This window comes from Schistocerca serialis, chromosome 2, assembly GCF_023864345.2.
Source record: "Schistocerca serialis cubense isolate TAMUIC-IGC-003099 chromosome 2, iqSchSeri2.2, whole genome shotgun sequence".
Classification (NCBI taxonomy): domain Eukaryota; kingdom Metazoa; phylum Arthropoda; class Insecta; order Orthoptera; family Acrididae; genus Schistocerca; species Schistocerca serialis.
The window spans coordinates 1,082,421,843-1,082,440,940 of NC_064639.1; the positions used below are offsets into that span (position 1 = coordinate 1,082,421,843).

The following is a 19,098-nucleotide window of genomic DNA, read 5'->3' on the forward strand; positions in this document are numbered from 1 at the left end:
CCATGTCAAGAATATATAAACTTTTCAAAGGGAGTACAGCGAAAAATTTGTGCTTCAGCTGTGTCAAAATTTCAGATGAATTTAGTTTTTCCAATTCAGGCTTGTGCTGATGCACAAAATATTCATTTTACTTGTAAAATGGCTGTACGGCATTTTTAAATGCGGTATGTTGTTTTAACAGTGAAAGGGGACTAGTGACTTTGTTTTATGACTGTCAGGTCCGGCCAGGGTATTTGTGCTATTTGTGTTGTATGTTGTGGGAAAGTGAAATCTCTAATGCCATTTCTTATTTCGTTCGTGTGTATATTTCCTGGCTGTGTGAGCTGTGCCCACCATGTGTTTGCGCTCAATTAATTAGATTCATAGTTTTGAGATTATTATTTTTTACCTACTGAAATTGTTAATCATTGTCGTGTTAGTGACTACGAAGAGAGCATTTAACTGCGGGTATCGTACTTTTTTTTAGGGGACAAATCGAGATTAATAATTTTTCATCTTTTTTTTTTTTTCAAAGGAAAGAGTTTCGTTTTCGTTTTCTCAAGCCTCGTTGGTGTCGTTAGGAGGCGAGGCGGTTTTGTTTTGGTGATCAGCTGATCGCGCCGCTGTCCTCACCTGCGGCGACGAAACAGAACTCGAGGGCCTGGTGGGCCGCGTCAGCCCAGGCGGCCTCCATTTCGAAGCCTGGCGGTGCCTTGCAGAGCAGAAGAAGGAGAAGAAGTAGGAGCTACGCGGTAGTCGTTGGAAGGCTAGGGCCGGGCACGCACCGTATACGCAACTACCTGCAGGCTGAGCGCGCGCGCCGCCCGGCCGGGCCGTGGGAATGTTGGCATTGTCGGCGAGGCTCCGCCCCCAGCGCGCGAGGCCACGCCCCGCGGGCCGGCCGTGGGCGGGGCGAGGCGGGCTCGCCCGGTCGCTCCTCAAGACGCCGGCCTCTCGGGTATCGCGGAGGGGGGCCGCTTCTTCTTGAGGCGGCCGCGGCTGAAAACACCTTAGCCTTCTCTTCTCCAGTAGCCTGCCGGGGGCCCTTGTGAGACGTTGGCAGAGTGCGTGTCTTTTATCGGGCTCGGCGCAGCGCCGCGCCACCGCCGCGACGTCCATTTTTAATGACGCGACGTGACAGGCGGGTCGGCGCACAGAAAAATACAAGGCCCACGCCTTGTCCGCCCCGTCAAGGACGCTGCCAACGGCAGCCGATGGCCCGATACGCGGCGTTTTATTTCACTCACCATTCGCCGCTGCTCTCATCGTTTATTTTCTCAATCGTTCAATGTTTGTCGACATTGGAGTATCGTAAACGAGCAACAGCTCTTATATCAGTAACGGAAGAATGACGCCACTGCATCACATTAGGTATATGATTAGCAATCTTTCTCGTATTTATTTAACAAAATAATTCTATCCACTTCTATTGAACTTTGTTTCTAATTACGCATAGTTTTTACCCAATAGCAAAATTTATCACACATCAATAAGAAATTAGTTTATTTACAAGAAAAACGCGCCTACAAACTGCGAAATTCAACAATTCATCATAATCAGTTGGTTTCTGTATCTGTTTCTTCTAGTTTCATAGAATACTGAAATTGGAAACGATTAACGTTCACCTTAATAATAAACTGATTTGAAACTACCAATAGCTAAAACAGCAAAATTTATCACACATCAATAAGAAATTAGTTTATTTACAAGAAAAACGCGCTTACAAACTGCGACATTCAACAATTCATCATAATCAGTTCGTTTCTATTTCTGTGTCTTCTAGTTTCATAGAATACTGAAATTGGAAACGATTAACGTTCACCTTAATAATAAACTGATTTGAAACTACCAATAGCTAAAACAGCAAAATTTATCACACATCAATAAGAAATTAGTTTATTTACAAGAAAAACGCGCTTACAAACTGCGAAATTCAACAATTCATCATAATCAGTTCGTTTCTGTTTCCGTGTCTTCTAGTTTCATAGAATACTGAAATTGGAAACCATTAACGTTCACTTTAATAATAAACTGATTTGAAACTAATTGGTGGCGTGTGGCTGTTCTACGTTAAACAACTTTGTATATGGAAATAAAGTTAACATTTTCTTAAAAAATCTGAGAAAATTTATTCACACACATAACTCAGTAGTTCAGTGTTCGTCAAAATCGGAGCATCGCAACCGAGCAGTAGCTCTTATTAGTACTGAAAGAATGACGCTATGTGTATTACGTTCCGTATATGGTTAGTAAACTTCCTCGCATGTATTAAATAAAATAATGTCAGTTTCCATCGAACTTTATTTTTAGTTGCACAGTGACAACGAAATAGCAGAATGTCGCCACAAATTAGTAAAGCCAACTTTATTTAAAAGAAAAATAGCCATCGATTGAAAGAAAAATTCATCTGCTCATCTTAAGCTGGTTTCTGGTTCCTCGAATTATTGCTTCATTAGTTTTTGAAATTTGAAACCAATAACAATCACTTTAAAAATAAACTAATTTGAAGCTAATTGACGGGCAATTGTTGTTTTGCATAAGAAGGAGTAATGTTTAATATAACATTTTGTTAATAAAATGTGAGAAAGATTCATTTCAAGTCCATGACATAATGCAGATACCAATTTATGAAAAGATCCGTTTACCTGTTTTGAAATTTCGTATTACATCCTCTGCGATTTCGAGCTTTTGAAATAATTGCCTCTAGTTTGCTTATATTCTAGACGGGTAACGACATTTCTTTAATAAACTACGGCAGTTAAAAACATTGTTTCAATAACAAGCATGGATCTCAGGAAACATATTTTGGTAAAATAACATTATTGCTTGGTTTTCCCTTCACCTTTCTCATTCCTGAGGTTTTATCGACGCCATTGAGACATCGGATGAAATGCTAGCATCTGTATGTATGTATTATTAATTACTCCTTATGAGGTTAAATCCGAAAAGAACTGCGAGAGAGCGGGTTGCACAGCTTCTATCACACCCATTTTATCCTCCAGGCGTATAACTGTCCGTCAGTCAGCAAAGAAAAATGTCCTGTGTTTGTATTGAAAGGCGACGCAATGGTAATGGAGAAGGTGGTGTTCCAGTCCCTGACCAAGGCGCTTTTCTTTCTTGCACAGAGTAGTGTCGTGATGTCATTGCTTTGAAACTATATTATAAAATGGTTGACTGCATTTTGTGCTTGGTGTTCTACAGATAATATTATTAGCAATAAACTGGAAGTTTCATGTTGTAAACACCTCGCAGCAATCTGCTTTGTTTTGTTTATAGTTTTCGTCGCTTCTACGCGAACGGAACGTTTTCATACGTATACAATTGAAAGATGTAAATTGCGTTTGCGCAAAAAATATTACAGAATGTGTGATGTTGAATGTGAGTGTATAAGTAGAAAAGTTGTACAAGTGACACCACTAGAATAAAGCATTCACGGAGAGGATGCGTTTAATAAACTTTCACGTCTATTTTCTATACAACCGACAAACTCTGGAATCGTTAACTATAAGCGGTGGCTTTTCGCTCGGCATTAGTTTCTACTTTTTCGTTCATTTTCTGAACTGTTCATAGTTTTTCGATATTCACTAATCGCAATCTGATCTCATGTAGATAAATTTTTTCCTCTTCTGTAGTCATATTTATTTGACAACAAGTTTTCGTTTCTTGTCATGCCTGTAATTATTTCTTCTGTTTATCATAATAGAGGCATCGGAGGAAGTAAATGCCAAATTTTTGGTTAGTGTGTTGCTGATATAACAGTGCTATTTTCAGCACTCATTTTTTGCTTCTAGTGAGTGAATGATTGTTTCCGAACTAATATGGTAGAATATTTTGCACTGAAAGAGGAATATCTTCAGATAGTCCGATTCCTACAATGAGCGCCATGTCTTTCATACCAATGTTTCTATTTCTGTTTATCAGTTACAACCTACTTTATACCAGAGCCCAACTTGCTCTGCGAAATTTTTATTTTTAATAAAACTAAACAAATACGAGATCTTTTGTTAGCAAGATATTAAAATGCACTGTGCTTTATGGACTGCACACATTATAGAAAAAGTAATGTAAACGTTCATTTATAACGGTATTTGTCTTTCAAATATAATTTTATTTAATATGAATACACAGTTTTTTCTGTGATTGTCGTTACTGTAACGCTTATTTAATGGATTGTTCCCATTTACTTATTATTCAGACAAAACAATGAGAGAAGCAATAAATGTGGGAACTCCATTTCTTGTAGATATAACTTTGTTTTACTGGGTGACTTTTCCTGACCTATCAGTCTGATCACAAGGAACAATAGTTTATCTATTTATCCCATTACTTTTGCGGATAAAGGTTAGGAGTACTATTTCCGTAAGATTTCTTTTTTTATTGTCATGGGTAGGGTAACAGGCAAATTTGAAAAAAAAAGGAGTTCCATTTTCAAGCATCGCTTAAGAAACACTGCCAATCTCAGAGGTTGTTGTATGACCTTAAACAAAATTCTAAAATTTTCAGTTGTGAGTGCTGAAGATTAATATAAAATAAAATCGTACAGTTATTTTAGTTGACGATTTTATTGTTTAATCGCAGCCCACGTAACTTTGTGAGCTTACAGAATAATTTCTTTGGGATTCAGCCACTACGGAAGAAGAAAACGAACAATAATTTTTTTTTTTTTTTTTTTGCAGTTTTAGCGCAAGCGATCACAATAAAATATTTTTCTACACGATGCCATGGAGATTTAGAAACTCCATATTAAGTTTTTTGAGAAACGAGAAGTAATTACACTGCAACAGTCTAAAATGTATGGAGCGTAAGTTCTAAGATGCCGCAGTATGCAGTAATCAACGAAGATATGCGGTCGAGATTGACAGACAAGTCTAGGTGTACGTTGCAGTATCGTTACTTCAATCGGAAGCGACAGCCGAAATTTTCTCTAAAATCTCCACCGCAGGCGCGAACGAAGATATTAGATTCGTATACTGTGGCGAGTACACCCGAAAAATAACAAGTGAATGCCACCAGTGCTGAGAATTCACATTTCAGCTAGTTTTCAAACTGCGGGACGCTTCATCAGACGGGTTACTGAATTTTTGTACTGCTCTTTGTTTCTAATCCAACTCCTGCACACGTAGGCTTGTTCAGATAATGTTGTAACTCGCGTAGACGTGCTTCTGTAATCGATGCTCTTCAGTTTTCTTTTCATGTCCTTTTTCATAATTTCATCCATTAAGCTTTTTTGAAAGAAAGAGCGGAAAATAACGGTATGTCAACTGCATGCAGAGTAAGTAGCCGAACTGTGCGTTCTTACCAGAGATATTCTACAGTCACGGTCGAAAAATAGTCAAAATGGCTTCATATTCTACCTAGCTGCTTATCTTCCTTTTTCGTAGCCACACGCTTGGCTCTTCCTTAAATAGATCATTATTCAGGAAGATAACCAGAAACGGAATCTGTACACGAAAAAAGTTCTCCTGATATATTCTCTTGTTTTGTTACAAAAACTTCAACTTGATACCATTACCAGGAAATTTTATTGTAAATATTCGCTGTTATAACCCGTTCCTAGTTTCTGTGTTCTTGCATTAATTTTCTTGGACTATTTTCATAAAAATAATTATATCTTTACAATAAAGTGAGTGTCCTGCAGTAACAGTTATTGCTTTTCATGCTAAAAGGTTACATCGTTACGTGTACTGTTAATATCGGAAGCGTTTTTCAAATGAAATTTCGTATGTAGTAGACATTTCGGTTCTGGAAGTTGTAAGCAGCATGTAAGGTAAGGGCTCTGAAGCTGATGAATATTAATTTAAGTCCGTTTCAAGCTGGAGTGCAAAATATTTCGTGGCGGTGGTGTTTTCACGTTTCTTATTTAGAAAGGATCATCACTTACTGTAAGCAGATATTATGATGCATTTCAAGTCAGAAATAGTTCTTTCCTATATGTGCAAAACAGTTTAGTTCCTGTATACGCGTATTATGAAACAGTTATGTACACTGATTTTTTTCTTTGCTTGTTATAACGTCGCTTAGTGTACCTTTTCACGCGAACATGGATGCGAAAGAACTCGTCGATTGCAGTTTTGTTTGTCGTGTGCTAGTTTCTCAGGGTGTCATTAATGGCTCTCAAGTTTCTGGCTATATGTTCATTGCTCCAAGTAAACTGCATGTTTACTATTCTTTCCAGAGCCAATCTCGTTTTCGCACAAGTGTTTCGTTTGTCGCTTGTCAATTGTTTAGCTTCACGTATGTGCTTGTCTCTACTTCCGCGCGCTACCAATTTTCGTGTCTGACGTTTAAATGTTTCCTTGTTGTTTGAGTGTGTCTTTGCTGTCGCTTCCGCCGAAAAGCTTCTCGTGAATTATGTGACTACTTGGAAGTGCATTTTTATGCTTTTGTAAGTAGCCTGCTGTTTTCGTAATACTGCACTGTTATATCATCTTGGAGCTAACGTAAATGTCGCTGTATACTAACTGACTTCACAGTAACTGAAACGTTATTTGAATATAACCTTAAGGCTGTATTTGGGTATAATTCACAGAATTTTACTTTCCATGTGGTACATGTTACTGGCGGGATAATCTAACTCAGCGCATACAACAATTTATAGACAGAAACAATCAGTTGTGCATAGCGCCTGAAAGAGAGGAAAGCGATTAACTAGAGGAAAACATTTACTACAATTAGCCAAACAATTGACGACAAGTTGGCTGTGAGGCATGCAGGCCGACTCGTGTTGCGTTTGTCGCCACGCGAATGTCAATAGTGAACTTGTTATATTGAATCAGCATATCCCATAAAATTTTGAAGATTTCTGTTGCACACTTGAAACATTGTTTTTAGCCTAAATCAGTTTACAATTGTAATAAACTTCATCAGCATTCAGAGATGCCTTAAAAATATATTACTGATTTTCCGTTACCATTGTAAGCTAAAACCTGCATATTCTGGATACTTTTCATGGAAAATTAATTTTTCTACAATGTAAAACGTTTAAGACTGGAATTTCGAACTAAATACTGCCTAGACATGCGTTCTATCTGAAGATAAAACACAAGAACAATGGCCAATGGCGTATTAAACTTTGGTGCAAAAGGGTGCTGAATTTCAGACAGTATGATTTCCAAATTTTGGTTACTTACTTATTGTGCTTAAAATTAGCGATTGAAGTCTCTGCATTTCCTTACGGAAAGGTCTGATTTTAGACCAGGCGAAAGCCGTGTCGTGGCATGTGATTTATATAAATGCCTATAATGTTTAGACAGTATTACAGAACGGAAAAGAAACATTGCAGTTCAAACAGAATGTAATATAATGAGAGTTTTAAGTCTTCCATTGTTGTAGTTTTCCCTTTCATTTATTTTGCTTCATTGAATAGCTCGCTTTTATAGCTTTTTCAACTGTTCCCCTCAACTCCTATATTCCTAACGATTCGTAAGCGTACCTCATAATTCGCTGCAAGTCATGGGTCCAAACACTAGGAGACATGTAAGAGAAGTGAATAATGCCATAACATACTCTCTTCAGGTTTCCGGTATCATACATTACAAATATTCTGTATTTCATCAACAGCAAGGTTTGACCTACATCAGATATGCAGATATAGATAAAAACAGTACGCTATTCAGTCATAGTATATGTGTTCTGATACATGAATAACTGTCGTTATTAAAGTTTCGTTGATACTGAACTTGTTTATCAAACTACTTCGGTTACTATGTTATACAATGGAAGTTTCTCTCGTCGCTGGGCTTTTCCCACAAGCATAATGCCTAAAATAACATTCCGTTACCACATTGAAAGCGTTCACTAATCTGCTGCAACTTACAGCATATCTTTGACCAAGTTGACCCATATTAACATTTGGTTATATTTATAAGAGGTTTATGCCTTGTATTGTCACAAAAATTCCCAAAATCTTATCATACATAAAATGAGAAGTAAATTTTTGAAAGAACGTGATAGTTGTCCAGAAGATAAGTAGCACTGACTAAATACAAAGCGAAAATTTTAACATTTGTGCAGTGGGAATAAATGGAAGTTTGTTATAATAGTATGGTGAATGAACACATTTACTAAAACGGCAATGCAAAAAATATGTCAAGCAGTGCACTTTCATCTGATAAGTACTTAAAAATTATTTTTCAAGGTGTCAGTCCATCAAGTTAACGCGAATTGGATACGAAGAATTTTATTCTGTAGTATTCACTCGGTATGCAGCTCAACAAAGCTAACAGTTTTTGTTTCTGTGTAATGAAAACGGAATCTAAAACCAATTTTAAACGAAAACTTATTTATGAGCTGTACATATGCATTTACACGTCTAAAGCAGGGCGATAAATAATCATAGATAGGGCCTACTTCTACTTAGTCCCCAAAAGAATTATTGGGAAAGCAGGAATACCACTTCAGACAAAAAGTTCATAATCTAATTTTGTCCATTATAAATCTTTTTTGTGAAAGCCTGATACTGTGAAAAATCGTGGAAAAATGTTACAGCTGAAACAATTTAAAAAATCTTCAGAGAAGTACGGATTCCATTCATAGAACACTCACTGCAATAACAGAAATTCCTGCTAAGCGTCACTTTCAGTTTTCACAGACGCATTTGCACACACTGACTTAACACGTCCTGCGTGTGAGGGGACAGTCAGAGTCTCTTGTCTTTTTACAAAGCACCAAGACTGAATCCTTTCAGTGATCTACAGTGCTCTGGCTCAGGATAACTCCAGTTTTCCACACGTGCAAGTGAGCTACGATTAACATCCAGTCTACAATTCATTCACTCATCACATTCAATTTCACATTCACTCTAACAATGTAATTGAAAACAATCTGCTAAAAAATATTAAATGAAAACTGTGCATACTGTACAATAAAAAAACTGAAATTCATAATAATGAACGCTCAGTTCAGTGTTTTAATGCGGGATCAGATTTATAGAACAATATAACAATGGAAGTGCAAGAGAACCAAATATTCAGTTCACAGTGTAATTATACACAAAGAACTCTGTTGTAATGTGTTGCATACGATTACAAATAAATACAGTTTACTAATTAAAATGGCCAGAACTATCTAGATGACAACAATAATAATCTCTATCATAAACATTGTCTATTCTTAATGGCAGAAAACAAATGCACCTCTATGCGTATTCAAATATTTTACCATCCACTCATATTTTATACGTTTCCATGTCACAGATGTTATTTAAACCTATCAATTTTTTTGGAGTTAGGATAACTCAGTCTATAGGCGTTTCTTTATTCCGGTCACATGATTTTTCTTTATTCCTGACTCTAAGTCAATGTCAAACCTGATCTTTTTTTCCCTTTACATTCTGCCTGTACTTCCTTGCCTGCATTTCTTGAACCACTCTTTTCTGTTTCCTGTTGTGTAATAATTTCTCACGCTAAATTTGAATTTCTTGGCCTTACACGTCTACTGTCCTAGACAGGCAAATTCTTTTCAGCCCCTGTGACTGTAGGGACAGCTATCTTTGTAAGTCTAATTATTCCCTAATGTGATGTCGTATCCTTCTTGTATCTTCTTAGTCATTTCATCTAACTATCCCCCAGTCTCAGATAGTTTTCATCAGTAATCTCATCCTATGACATTGTCTTCCTTTCATAGTTAAAAATTGAATTTCCCTCATTTTTGCTTCTAATTTATTCGTTGTCAACAAAAAATCAACTGCATCATCAGTGATTACATCATTTTTGCTGTCAGTGCTCACTCTAGCGTTAACAGCTTCCTCACAACTCACTTCAGCGTTAGTACAAATTAAATCTTCACCATTATCAGCAAATCAGCAATAACATAAGAAATGTCTTGTACCTGTGAAACCGCAGAATTCTGAACAGGATCAATACTCACTTTTATCGCTCCTGCATTCAGACTCTCACACTATTATAGATTACTGGATTGCTGCCAATATCCATAATATGGAATATGTAGTTCCTAGCCTGAGATATCTTCTGTAAATCTCACTACTAACCAAGCAACTCAGCCTATACAGTCCTACGAATTATAGTGTCTGACTTTGCTAATTTTCGACATTAGTAACACCGTTTAATAACATATTTTCATTGACTAGATGCTGCTCGTAAGGTTGGCTCCTTGATCGCTAATACACTACTTGATTTCAGCTACTTGTCCTCTCACCTTCACCGGAGCATCCGCTGTTAAATTTACGTAATTCATTTTCAGTTCATACTTTTAATTGGGCCCCACACTGAGGCATTATTTCATTGATTCATACGTTCACACATGAGAATGCCTGAAGAAATGAAGCAAAGAAAGATTCATGCAAAATCTCAGATATCTGCAAGAGAGAAAACTGTTTGCCACATAGACACCGCTGCCTTCTTTCAGCTTTATGATGTAACACCGATGTCATCGGGATGCACGGCTGTTCGCCACTGTATCACCGATTGTGCACTCGATAACAGCACTTACTTGCAATATCTGAAATTAAGAACTCGTCGGAAAATTGGGCATTTTACGTTATTTTAATTCTCGGAAAACAAAAATTCATGTAAGTAACGTATGCTGTGAAATTATTCTCACACACTGCAGGCCTACAGAATTGTTGAGATCGTTGTTATACAGGGTGTACATAAAGTCTGGGAATTCTTTCAATTATTTACTGCACAAGAACCAAACATTGTGCAGATATCATACATATTCTGAGGAGAAACCATGGAAGTTTTTTTTTTCATGTATACCGCCATAGCGTAGTTTGGTAATTTGTCGATAGTCAGAGCTAGTCCCAAACACTAGCTTTCTGTGTGTTGGTGTTCGACAAAAACCAGTCGTAACGAATTTGTTGTGCCAGTGGTAAATGGCCTTCCCTGTTGGTGGCTTCTTACCGTACTTGGTTCTACACATCCGTTGAACAGCTGTGGCACACTTGTTTTTGTCGAACTCCAACACAAAGAAAGCTCGTTCCGCACCTGAACTCGCCATATTTGCGACTATCGCTGACTCGGCAAATTACCAAACTACGCTATGGTGGTATACATGGAGAAAAAGGGCTTTCAGCGTTTCTCTCCAAAATGACATATGTATGATATCTGTACAATGTTGTTTCTTGCGCAATAAATAATTGAAAGTGCTCCCGAACTTTATGTACACCCTGTATATGCCTTTTCTTACGTAAATATTAACAGTTTTTATTTTGTCACAAATAGATTTTCAGTTACTTAGGTTATCAACAGCTGACACATAACAGTCACTGCTGCAGAGGAAATATGCGTAGAGTCGTCAGAGGTACAATGTAACAGCAGAAGTTACATTTCCAGGTACAAAGTTGATCCGAAATTGATCTTGCAGTTATTTTTCTGTGTTTTGTCATATGATACAGCTAAAGCACTTTGCTGCGAGAAGCTAATTTAACAAAGGAAAAAATAAAACTGTGCTCATATCTTTAAAACTTAAGATCGGAATGTGATTACTTTCACTTTGAAAATGTTTGCTGTGTCATGTTCCTGCTTGTGTTACGTGTAGCAGCAGCAGTAAAAAAAATAAAAAATAAAAAAAAAGATACCTGTGGTGTGTACTGTTTAGTTACTGAGACACATTTCAAAATTTATGCCCTACACTCAAGCACACTTGCGGTATTTTTTGATTAAAGAGAGGGGGTGTAAGGGGTCAAATTCAGAGAAGTAATTTGGAAAAATACCAATGCTTAATCAGCAAATCATCGTGATGACAGCACACAGGTAAATTCCAAGTGGCAATCTTAGGTTGTATTTTCAGCTCTTGAAAGCCATTCTTCTGGAAACACTGAAAGTGCACAGTGATTGCTCACAAATGTTTTCATACAACAGTGTATTATACATCGAGGGTAACCCCAGGCTAAATGTGTCCGCAATGAAAAGAGAAACATCTCGTTTTTCTTCGACTCTGGAACTCGTAGTTACCTTCGATCTCACTTACTGCCGATGTTTTTCCCACATTGTCCTTTATTTGTTATATACGGTGTTTCATAATTACTGTTTCAGGTTTCTAGGGGTCTTGCGAGACAGTCTTGATAAGGAATCTATATCCGAAAATGTACTGTTTGGATGTAAAACAAGTTTGCAAATCGCATCATTTTTAAATTTCCCGCTTCACGGTACGCACAAAGCGCAGACAATTAGCCTTCACTAGCTGCTCCACGTGGTGACCCAGCTGCTAGTTGCACGAGGTGTGTCCGGAAAGCATGCTTTGATGTATACCGTTCACAAACCCTGGTCCGTCTCCGTAGGGCACCACAGGTAACAAGCATAGCTGCGAACGTACGTTTCTCGCAACCGCTTTGTTTATGATATATGATGGACTGAGGCGACGCGGAAAACGGTGTCGATACGTACGTGGTCCAACTCTACCATTAGGAACATACCGCGAAGCGGGAGATTTGAAACTGATCCGATCTTCAAACTTACTTTATATCCAAACGGTACGTTTCCGAACTTGGGTTTCTTACCAAAACTTTAGCTACAAAGTCCCCTCTACAGCCCGTGACATTCTTTAATAGGAAATGTGCAACAACCTCTGTATGACCTTATAGCTACTTAATATATTAATTTGTTAGTCAGCGATGTGTTTAAGCAGTGTCATTATATCTTAGGGGAGAGAACTACCAATGCTTTGTGTATATATTGTACAGATATAGCTACGTCATACTCTGAGTCTAGAAAATATTAACCAGTTTATTAGCTGATGGAACCGTAGTTTGGTGGATGTTGTGACGTTTATTTATGTTTATTATGGTCCATCGCCTAAGTAAATAATATGGCCTACAGGCAATTTTATGCAAGTTGCACAGAATTCGCATAAATTTTACAACTAGGTCACAGCCTTAGTGTTATTAGTGCAAGTGATCATTCTACTTAATGACTGTTAAAATATTTGTTGCGACTACAGTTTCGACATTTTATCACTGTCATGTAATGTGGGATTTAAAAGCCGACTCTACAGCGTTAAGTTCTAACATGCTGCAATATAGTTCCCAGCAACCTGAACCCAAATTATGGTGGTATAACCACACTGGCTCTTCCACACACCATGTGGCAAGCAGAACAGTAACAGTAATCATGTTGTTTTTCGGTTATGTTGTGGGTGTACTTTCGTTTTTATGCAGGCTGGTTGGTGTTGTTCTGTTTGTCAAATGGCTCGTGCTCAAATGGTGTTTGGAAGAATGGATATCCTTACACCACCATACGTATTTGGATTCAGGTGGCTAGAAACTATGTTCCAGCACATCACGTTTCACAGTGTTTGACAACGATTAAATGTAGAAACTGTAATCGCAATAAATATTTTTCACTGCTATATGTGGAGTGACTACGTTCAGGTAAACATGATTTTAATGTCGTTTCAAAAAAATTCCGTTGTATTATTCTGATCTGATTCCTTGCTGGCGGATGAGCGCTCCGTCAGTGCGTGGTGATCAGCAATTCCTTATTCAGAGAAGCCTATGACACTTAACTTATATTAATACTGCTATTATTGTTACCATTATAACTACCCTCGATATAATATTAGAAAAAGGAAAAAATGTGGTATCTGCAATAAACAATCTAATAACTAAAAATGTGACAGAGAGAGGAAAAAAAGGATAAGGACGAAAGTTACCGCGATTACTAAAATACGCACGGAAGGCGACAATTAACAGAACGGTTTTTAAATACTCTTAATTAGTCTCAGGGACTAGGGTTCTCTACGTCCCGTTTTCTCCTTGCTCTAGCCTCAAGCACGTCGTGATTCCGAAAATAAAACGGTGTACAGGAGTGTTTTCTACCTCAGCACCTATGTGACAGTTTAGGTACTGTTGATCCACTCTTCATCTGAAATTCGACTTCGAACTCGAAAAAAATCAACTCGGCTTCGGAACCAGACACAGGCTGATCATATCCTTGACTTATTTCCCGTATCCCTTGCTCAGAGTAGCCCTAGCACCTTATATCCGCAACTATTTATTTGGTGTGTATTATAGCCTCTCCACACAGTTTTTACCCTCTACAACGTCGTCTAGTATGAAGGAAGTTATTCTCTGGCGCCTTAGACCATGTGATGTTATCCTGCCCTTTTTCTCCACATCTCCTTTTCTTCGCCGATTCTTCCTTCTGAAAGACTGGGGACACTTTAGCTAGTTTGAGTCATTTCAGATCCGTAACCCTTATGCCTTTGGGACTGGAAAGCTTCTCAGCGAATTTTCAGCGTATAAAGACATTAGATTCTGGAACTGTGATAGATGCTGAAATGACGTGAGCCCTACCTATATTTCTGTCGTTCGCGAAACAAAACCGAGGACAAGCCACATGGTGCGGAAGATTTACTTACAGGCGAAATCCTTTTCCAACGTCAGTGCTACGCTGTTTAATTTTTACTTCTAAAAGGAAGATTTGGTTGCTAAATTCTTAACAGTGTTCATCATACAAATTTTGAAGGGCAGCTTGAGGAGTCTGTTAGAGAAAATAGTCTAGATTTATAAAATTTCAGTTGATGTTTGTCCTGGGTCACTACAAGAAAGGTAGATTAAAATTTCTTAAGGTAAATATGCCTTATAAAGAAAAATTCGCCGATATTTTGTCGGTCCAGTTCACGTTCGCCCTGTATATTTTGTTTTCGGTGCTAGCCATTGAAAAGAATTTTGAATCGCATTTTTTAGATACACAAACTGCTATAACAATGTAGAATAATACTACAGCTTATTATTTCAGAGTTGTCAGTGATAGTGGACTGTGGATCAGAGATTCTCGTGTGAAAGTCCTTGACAGTAGGGACTTAGCAAATTAGTTTGAAACCCAGTTTAGGAGGACTCAACTCTTTGATCACTGATCTTTTCACCACTGTTAGGTTTGGTGTGACTTAAAATAACAGGAAACAAGCATTATACGGAACTGGGATTTCCTCAGAAAGATTTCCACTGCTCTTATTCGCTTAATTAAATCGAAACTCTTAAACGACATATGGCGCGTTTAAGTTTTTCGTATCACATACATCAAAAAAAGTTTTGCATCACGCCAGTTCCCAGAACTCCGGAAGATAGACGTTGACTGTGGATATTGTATCACAGACACAGTTCCCTTGACAGTTCAGAGATGTCACTAAACCCGCCCAAAGATGTAAACAACCATACATGAGCAGCGCTTATTAGACGGAAGGGGTCCGACAGCCGACCAGTTCCAGTCATTCCACCAGGAACGAGGTACACGGCTCGTGTTGTCTGTAGTTCAACGTGCCTAGACGGTCAATACCGCTATTCGATCGCGTCCGCATTGTTACTTTGTGGAAGGAACGGCTCTCAACAAGGGAAGTGTCCAGCCGTCTCGGAGTGAACCAAAACGATGTTGTTCGGACATGGAGGAGATACAGAGAGACAGGAACTGTCGGTGAAATGTCTCGCTCAGGCCGCCCAAGGGCTACTGCTGCAGTGGATGACCGCTACCTACGGATTATGGCTCGGAGGAACCCTAACAGCAACGCCACTATGTTGAATAATGCTTTTCGTGCAGTCACAGAACGTCGTGTTACGACTCAAACTATGCGCAATAGGCGGCATGATGCGCAACTTCACTCCTGCCCTCTATGGAGAGGTCCATCTTCGCAACCACGACACCATGCAGCGCAGTACAGATGGGCACAACAACATGCCGAATGGTCCGCACAGGATTGGCATCACATACTCTTCACCGATGAGTGTCGCATATGCCTTCAACTAGACAATCGTTGGAGACGTGTTTGGAGTCAGCCCGATCAGGCTGGACGCCTTAGACACAGTGTCCAGCGAGTGCAGCAAGGTGGAGGTTCCCTGCTGTGTTGGGGTGGCATTATGTGGGGCCGACGTACGCCGCTGGTTGTCATGGAAGGCACCTTAACGATACGTGAATGCCATCCTCCGACCGTTAGTGCAATCATATCGGCAGCATACTGGCGAAGCATTCGTCTTCATGGACGACAATTCGCGCCTCCATCGTGCACATCTTGTGAATGATTTACTTCAGGATAACGACATCGTTCGACTAGAGTGGCCAGCATGTTGTCCAGACATGAACCCTATCGAACATGCTTGGGATGGATTGAAAAGGGCTGTTTATGGACGACGTGACCCACCAATCACTCCAGGGGATCTGCGCCTAATCGCCGTTGAGTAGTGGGACAATCTGTACCAACAGTGCCTTGATGAACTTGTGGATGGTATGCCACAACGAATACAGCCATGCATCAATGCAAGAGGACGTGCTACTGGGTGTTAGAGGTACCGGTGGTACAACTATCTGGACCACTACCTCTGAAGGTCTCGCTGTGTGGTGGTACAACATGCAATGTGTGGTTTTCATGAGCAATAAAAACTGCGGAAATGAAGTTTATGTTGATCTCTATTCGAATTTTCTGTACAGGTTCCGGAACTCTCGGAATCAAGGTGATGTAAAACTTTTTTTTATATTTATATATTCTAGAATGAATGTCTCGGAAACACAAACTATTGCAGAGCATGTGATCACTTGCACGACGGAAAAATTAATTCAAAATGTGTTAATGTGGATCTGCTGAGGTTTTGTTGTACTTAGTTGTTTGTGGACACGAATTAAATCTTGTTATTACAGCAGTGGAACCATAGTTTGGGAAATATCTTTGCTAAGGTTTGTCCTTTTTTACTGTGCTAACTTGGGTGCACTATTCATACCTTCAGCATTCGACCTGCACCAGATGTTTATACACTATAGACATTATATCTGATTCAAGAATCATCATTTTTTCTTCAATGTCATACATTGCCAACACATATAAGAAATTTCATTTACGGTTTAAACTCATACTAATTATTAGTGAGCCTGCACATGTGCGCGGATTCAGATTCTGTTTATCGTATTTGTATGCAGCTGTACTCGTAAATTACATTACCTCGAAGAAAATGTCATCTAACTACATATTTTATACAAATATAACTTTGCCTCGCAAACAAGCTGCTGTCTGCGCGGATATTAATCAGCACTTCATGTAAAGCGTAGGAGTTGATCTTTTTTTAGTGTAAGTTATAACACTTCAATAGTGAAAAACACGTTATATAAGGATACGGTGCAGAGGTGAAACACAACGAAACTTCTAGTTATACTGCCACTGGTTTCTCCTTTGAGACGAAATTTCATTTCGGTGAATTTCTTACCTCCGCTTATTTTTGCACTGAAAACATCTGTACAACAGTGGCAAATGTTGAAGGTATGCACAGCGTGTCTCGTTTGGAAACAACTTTGTTTCATTCACGCACGATAGTTGCTGTAGACATCAGTAGTACCCACTTCAGTCTTCGCCTCAAGCTTGCATTGTTGTGTTCTGTCTCGAGCTTAATTTTCCGATAATGGTAGGTATTACGTTAACAACGATGCACAGCAGTTTCGATAGGTTCTCTGATGATGAATTCGCCGATTTGCATATCGTGTATGGGTTCACTGAATGCAAAGGGAGAGCGGCACCACGACACCATTCTGAACTACATTAAATGTATTCGCAGTTGCGGGTATGAACAACCATGAGCTGTACAATGGAATGATGACACTGAAAATTTTTGCCAGACCGGGATTCGAACCCAGATTTCCCGCTTATCGCGAACGGTCGCCTTACCCTTCGGCTACCGGAGCACGACTCACGGCTAAACCCGAAGTTTCATACGTCGTCAAACATGTGTGTACCTCCTTTACTGCAGTACAGCACTGGGTATTACACAGGCCCTCCAATATCGAATCGTAACTGTGCTGCACTAAGCTGTTCCCGCAACACTTCTGCAACTGTAGATACGCGCCTATGAGAAACAGGATGCTTCCGTGTTAGAATGGAAGACACTGCCCGTGCGAAGTACGCCATAACACCCGATGCCTTTGTACAGGGTACTTAAGCACAGCCGTCGCTGACTTTCAGGAGAGGTATAGTGCATGTAGACCAGTGGTTCAAAATGGCTCTGAGCACTATGGGACTCAACATCTTAGATCATAAGTCCCCTAGAACTTAGAACTACTTAAACCTAACTAACCTAAGGACATCACACACACCCATGCCTGATGCAAGATTCGAACCTGCGACCGTAGCAGTCCCGCGGTTCCGGACTGCAGCGCCAGAACCGCCGACCAGTGGTTCCCAGCGTTTCTTAGACCATTACCCCTGAGTGCAAATAGACATTAGCTAGTACCCCCCCCCCCCCCTCCCTCCTTCCCTGCTGCCTGTTGTCCCCCTCCCCCCCCTCCCCCCCCCCCCCCCGTCCACCACATTATCACCGCAGAATGAATTACTTTTCTTGGAGCACTTTTACGATGAAAGATGAATGATTATTTGTGTGTGTATGTCTGTTAGAATGAATGACGAAGGAATTCGTGGTGCATGGCAAGTGCTACCCACAACTCCTTCTCAGATAAGAAAGCTAACTATTCACAGTTAGGATAGACAGTTGTTACAGAACATACTCCCCATTGCCGCAATTGCTTGACCTGCACACTGCAACCCCATTAAAATTAACCAAGTTAAAATGTGTGCACTATACTTACTGTTCGAAAAATCACTTGATTTTTACACTCTGTATTTATGAACTGGGAGAAATTGGAAGACTTCATGCTGTTAATGGTTTGTATCTGCCAACGGCCACAAATAGTAGTAGTAATAGTAATAGTAATAACATTAATAATAATAGTGTTCAGCACTGTAGTAACCCTTATATAGTTACTGCTGTGTCGTGCTGTCAATTAATTCATTAACCTGTTTCGATGCGGGTAATGAAGCAATTTCTGGACTGCTACAGGTACTATCTACAACTCGAGAAAGGTATTTTCTTGAGATATTAGTATTTCTTACGTATATGTCTAACTTTTATCATCAGCGACGTACGGAACAGAGCACAAAATATGTATTTAGACGAGGGAATAAGTGAGGAAACTGTAACCTCCATCACATTAATGCTGCTAATTGAGAAAAAGAAATTATTGATAAGTTATGTAATCAGTATTAGAGTCTTACAAAATTATGATAATAGTAATGATATTTTGAAAATAATTTAGTTTCGTGACTGAAACAGAATCTAATCGCTTAATTTTTACCCCTCATAAAATTTCATTTTACCTCTCAAGGTTACCCCGAGGTTGGGAACCATTGACC

At 39.2% G+C, this 19,098-nt stretch overlaps 1 long non-coding RNA gene across 1 annotated transcript in view; it reads left to right on the top strand.

Annotated features, from left to right (window-relative positions):
• Nucleotides 1-979: 979 nt before the first annotated feature.
• Nucleotides 980-19,098, top strand: part of LOC126458527 (uncharacterized) — a 52,541-nt gene continuing 34,422 nt past the window's right edge. Inside the window, exon 1 of the long non-coding RNA XR_007585652.1 lies at nucleotides 980-1,350. This is a non-coding gene — a long non-coding RNA (uncharacterized LOC126458527). The remainder of the gene's footprint in view (nucleotides 1,351-19,098) is intronic.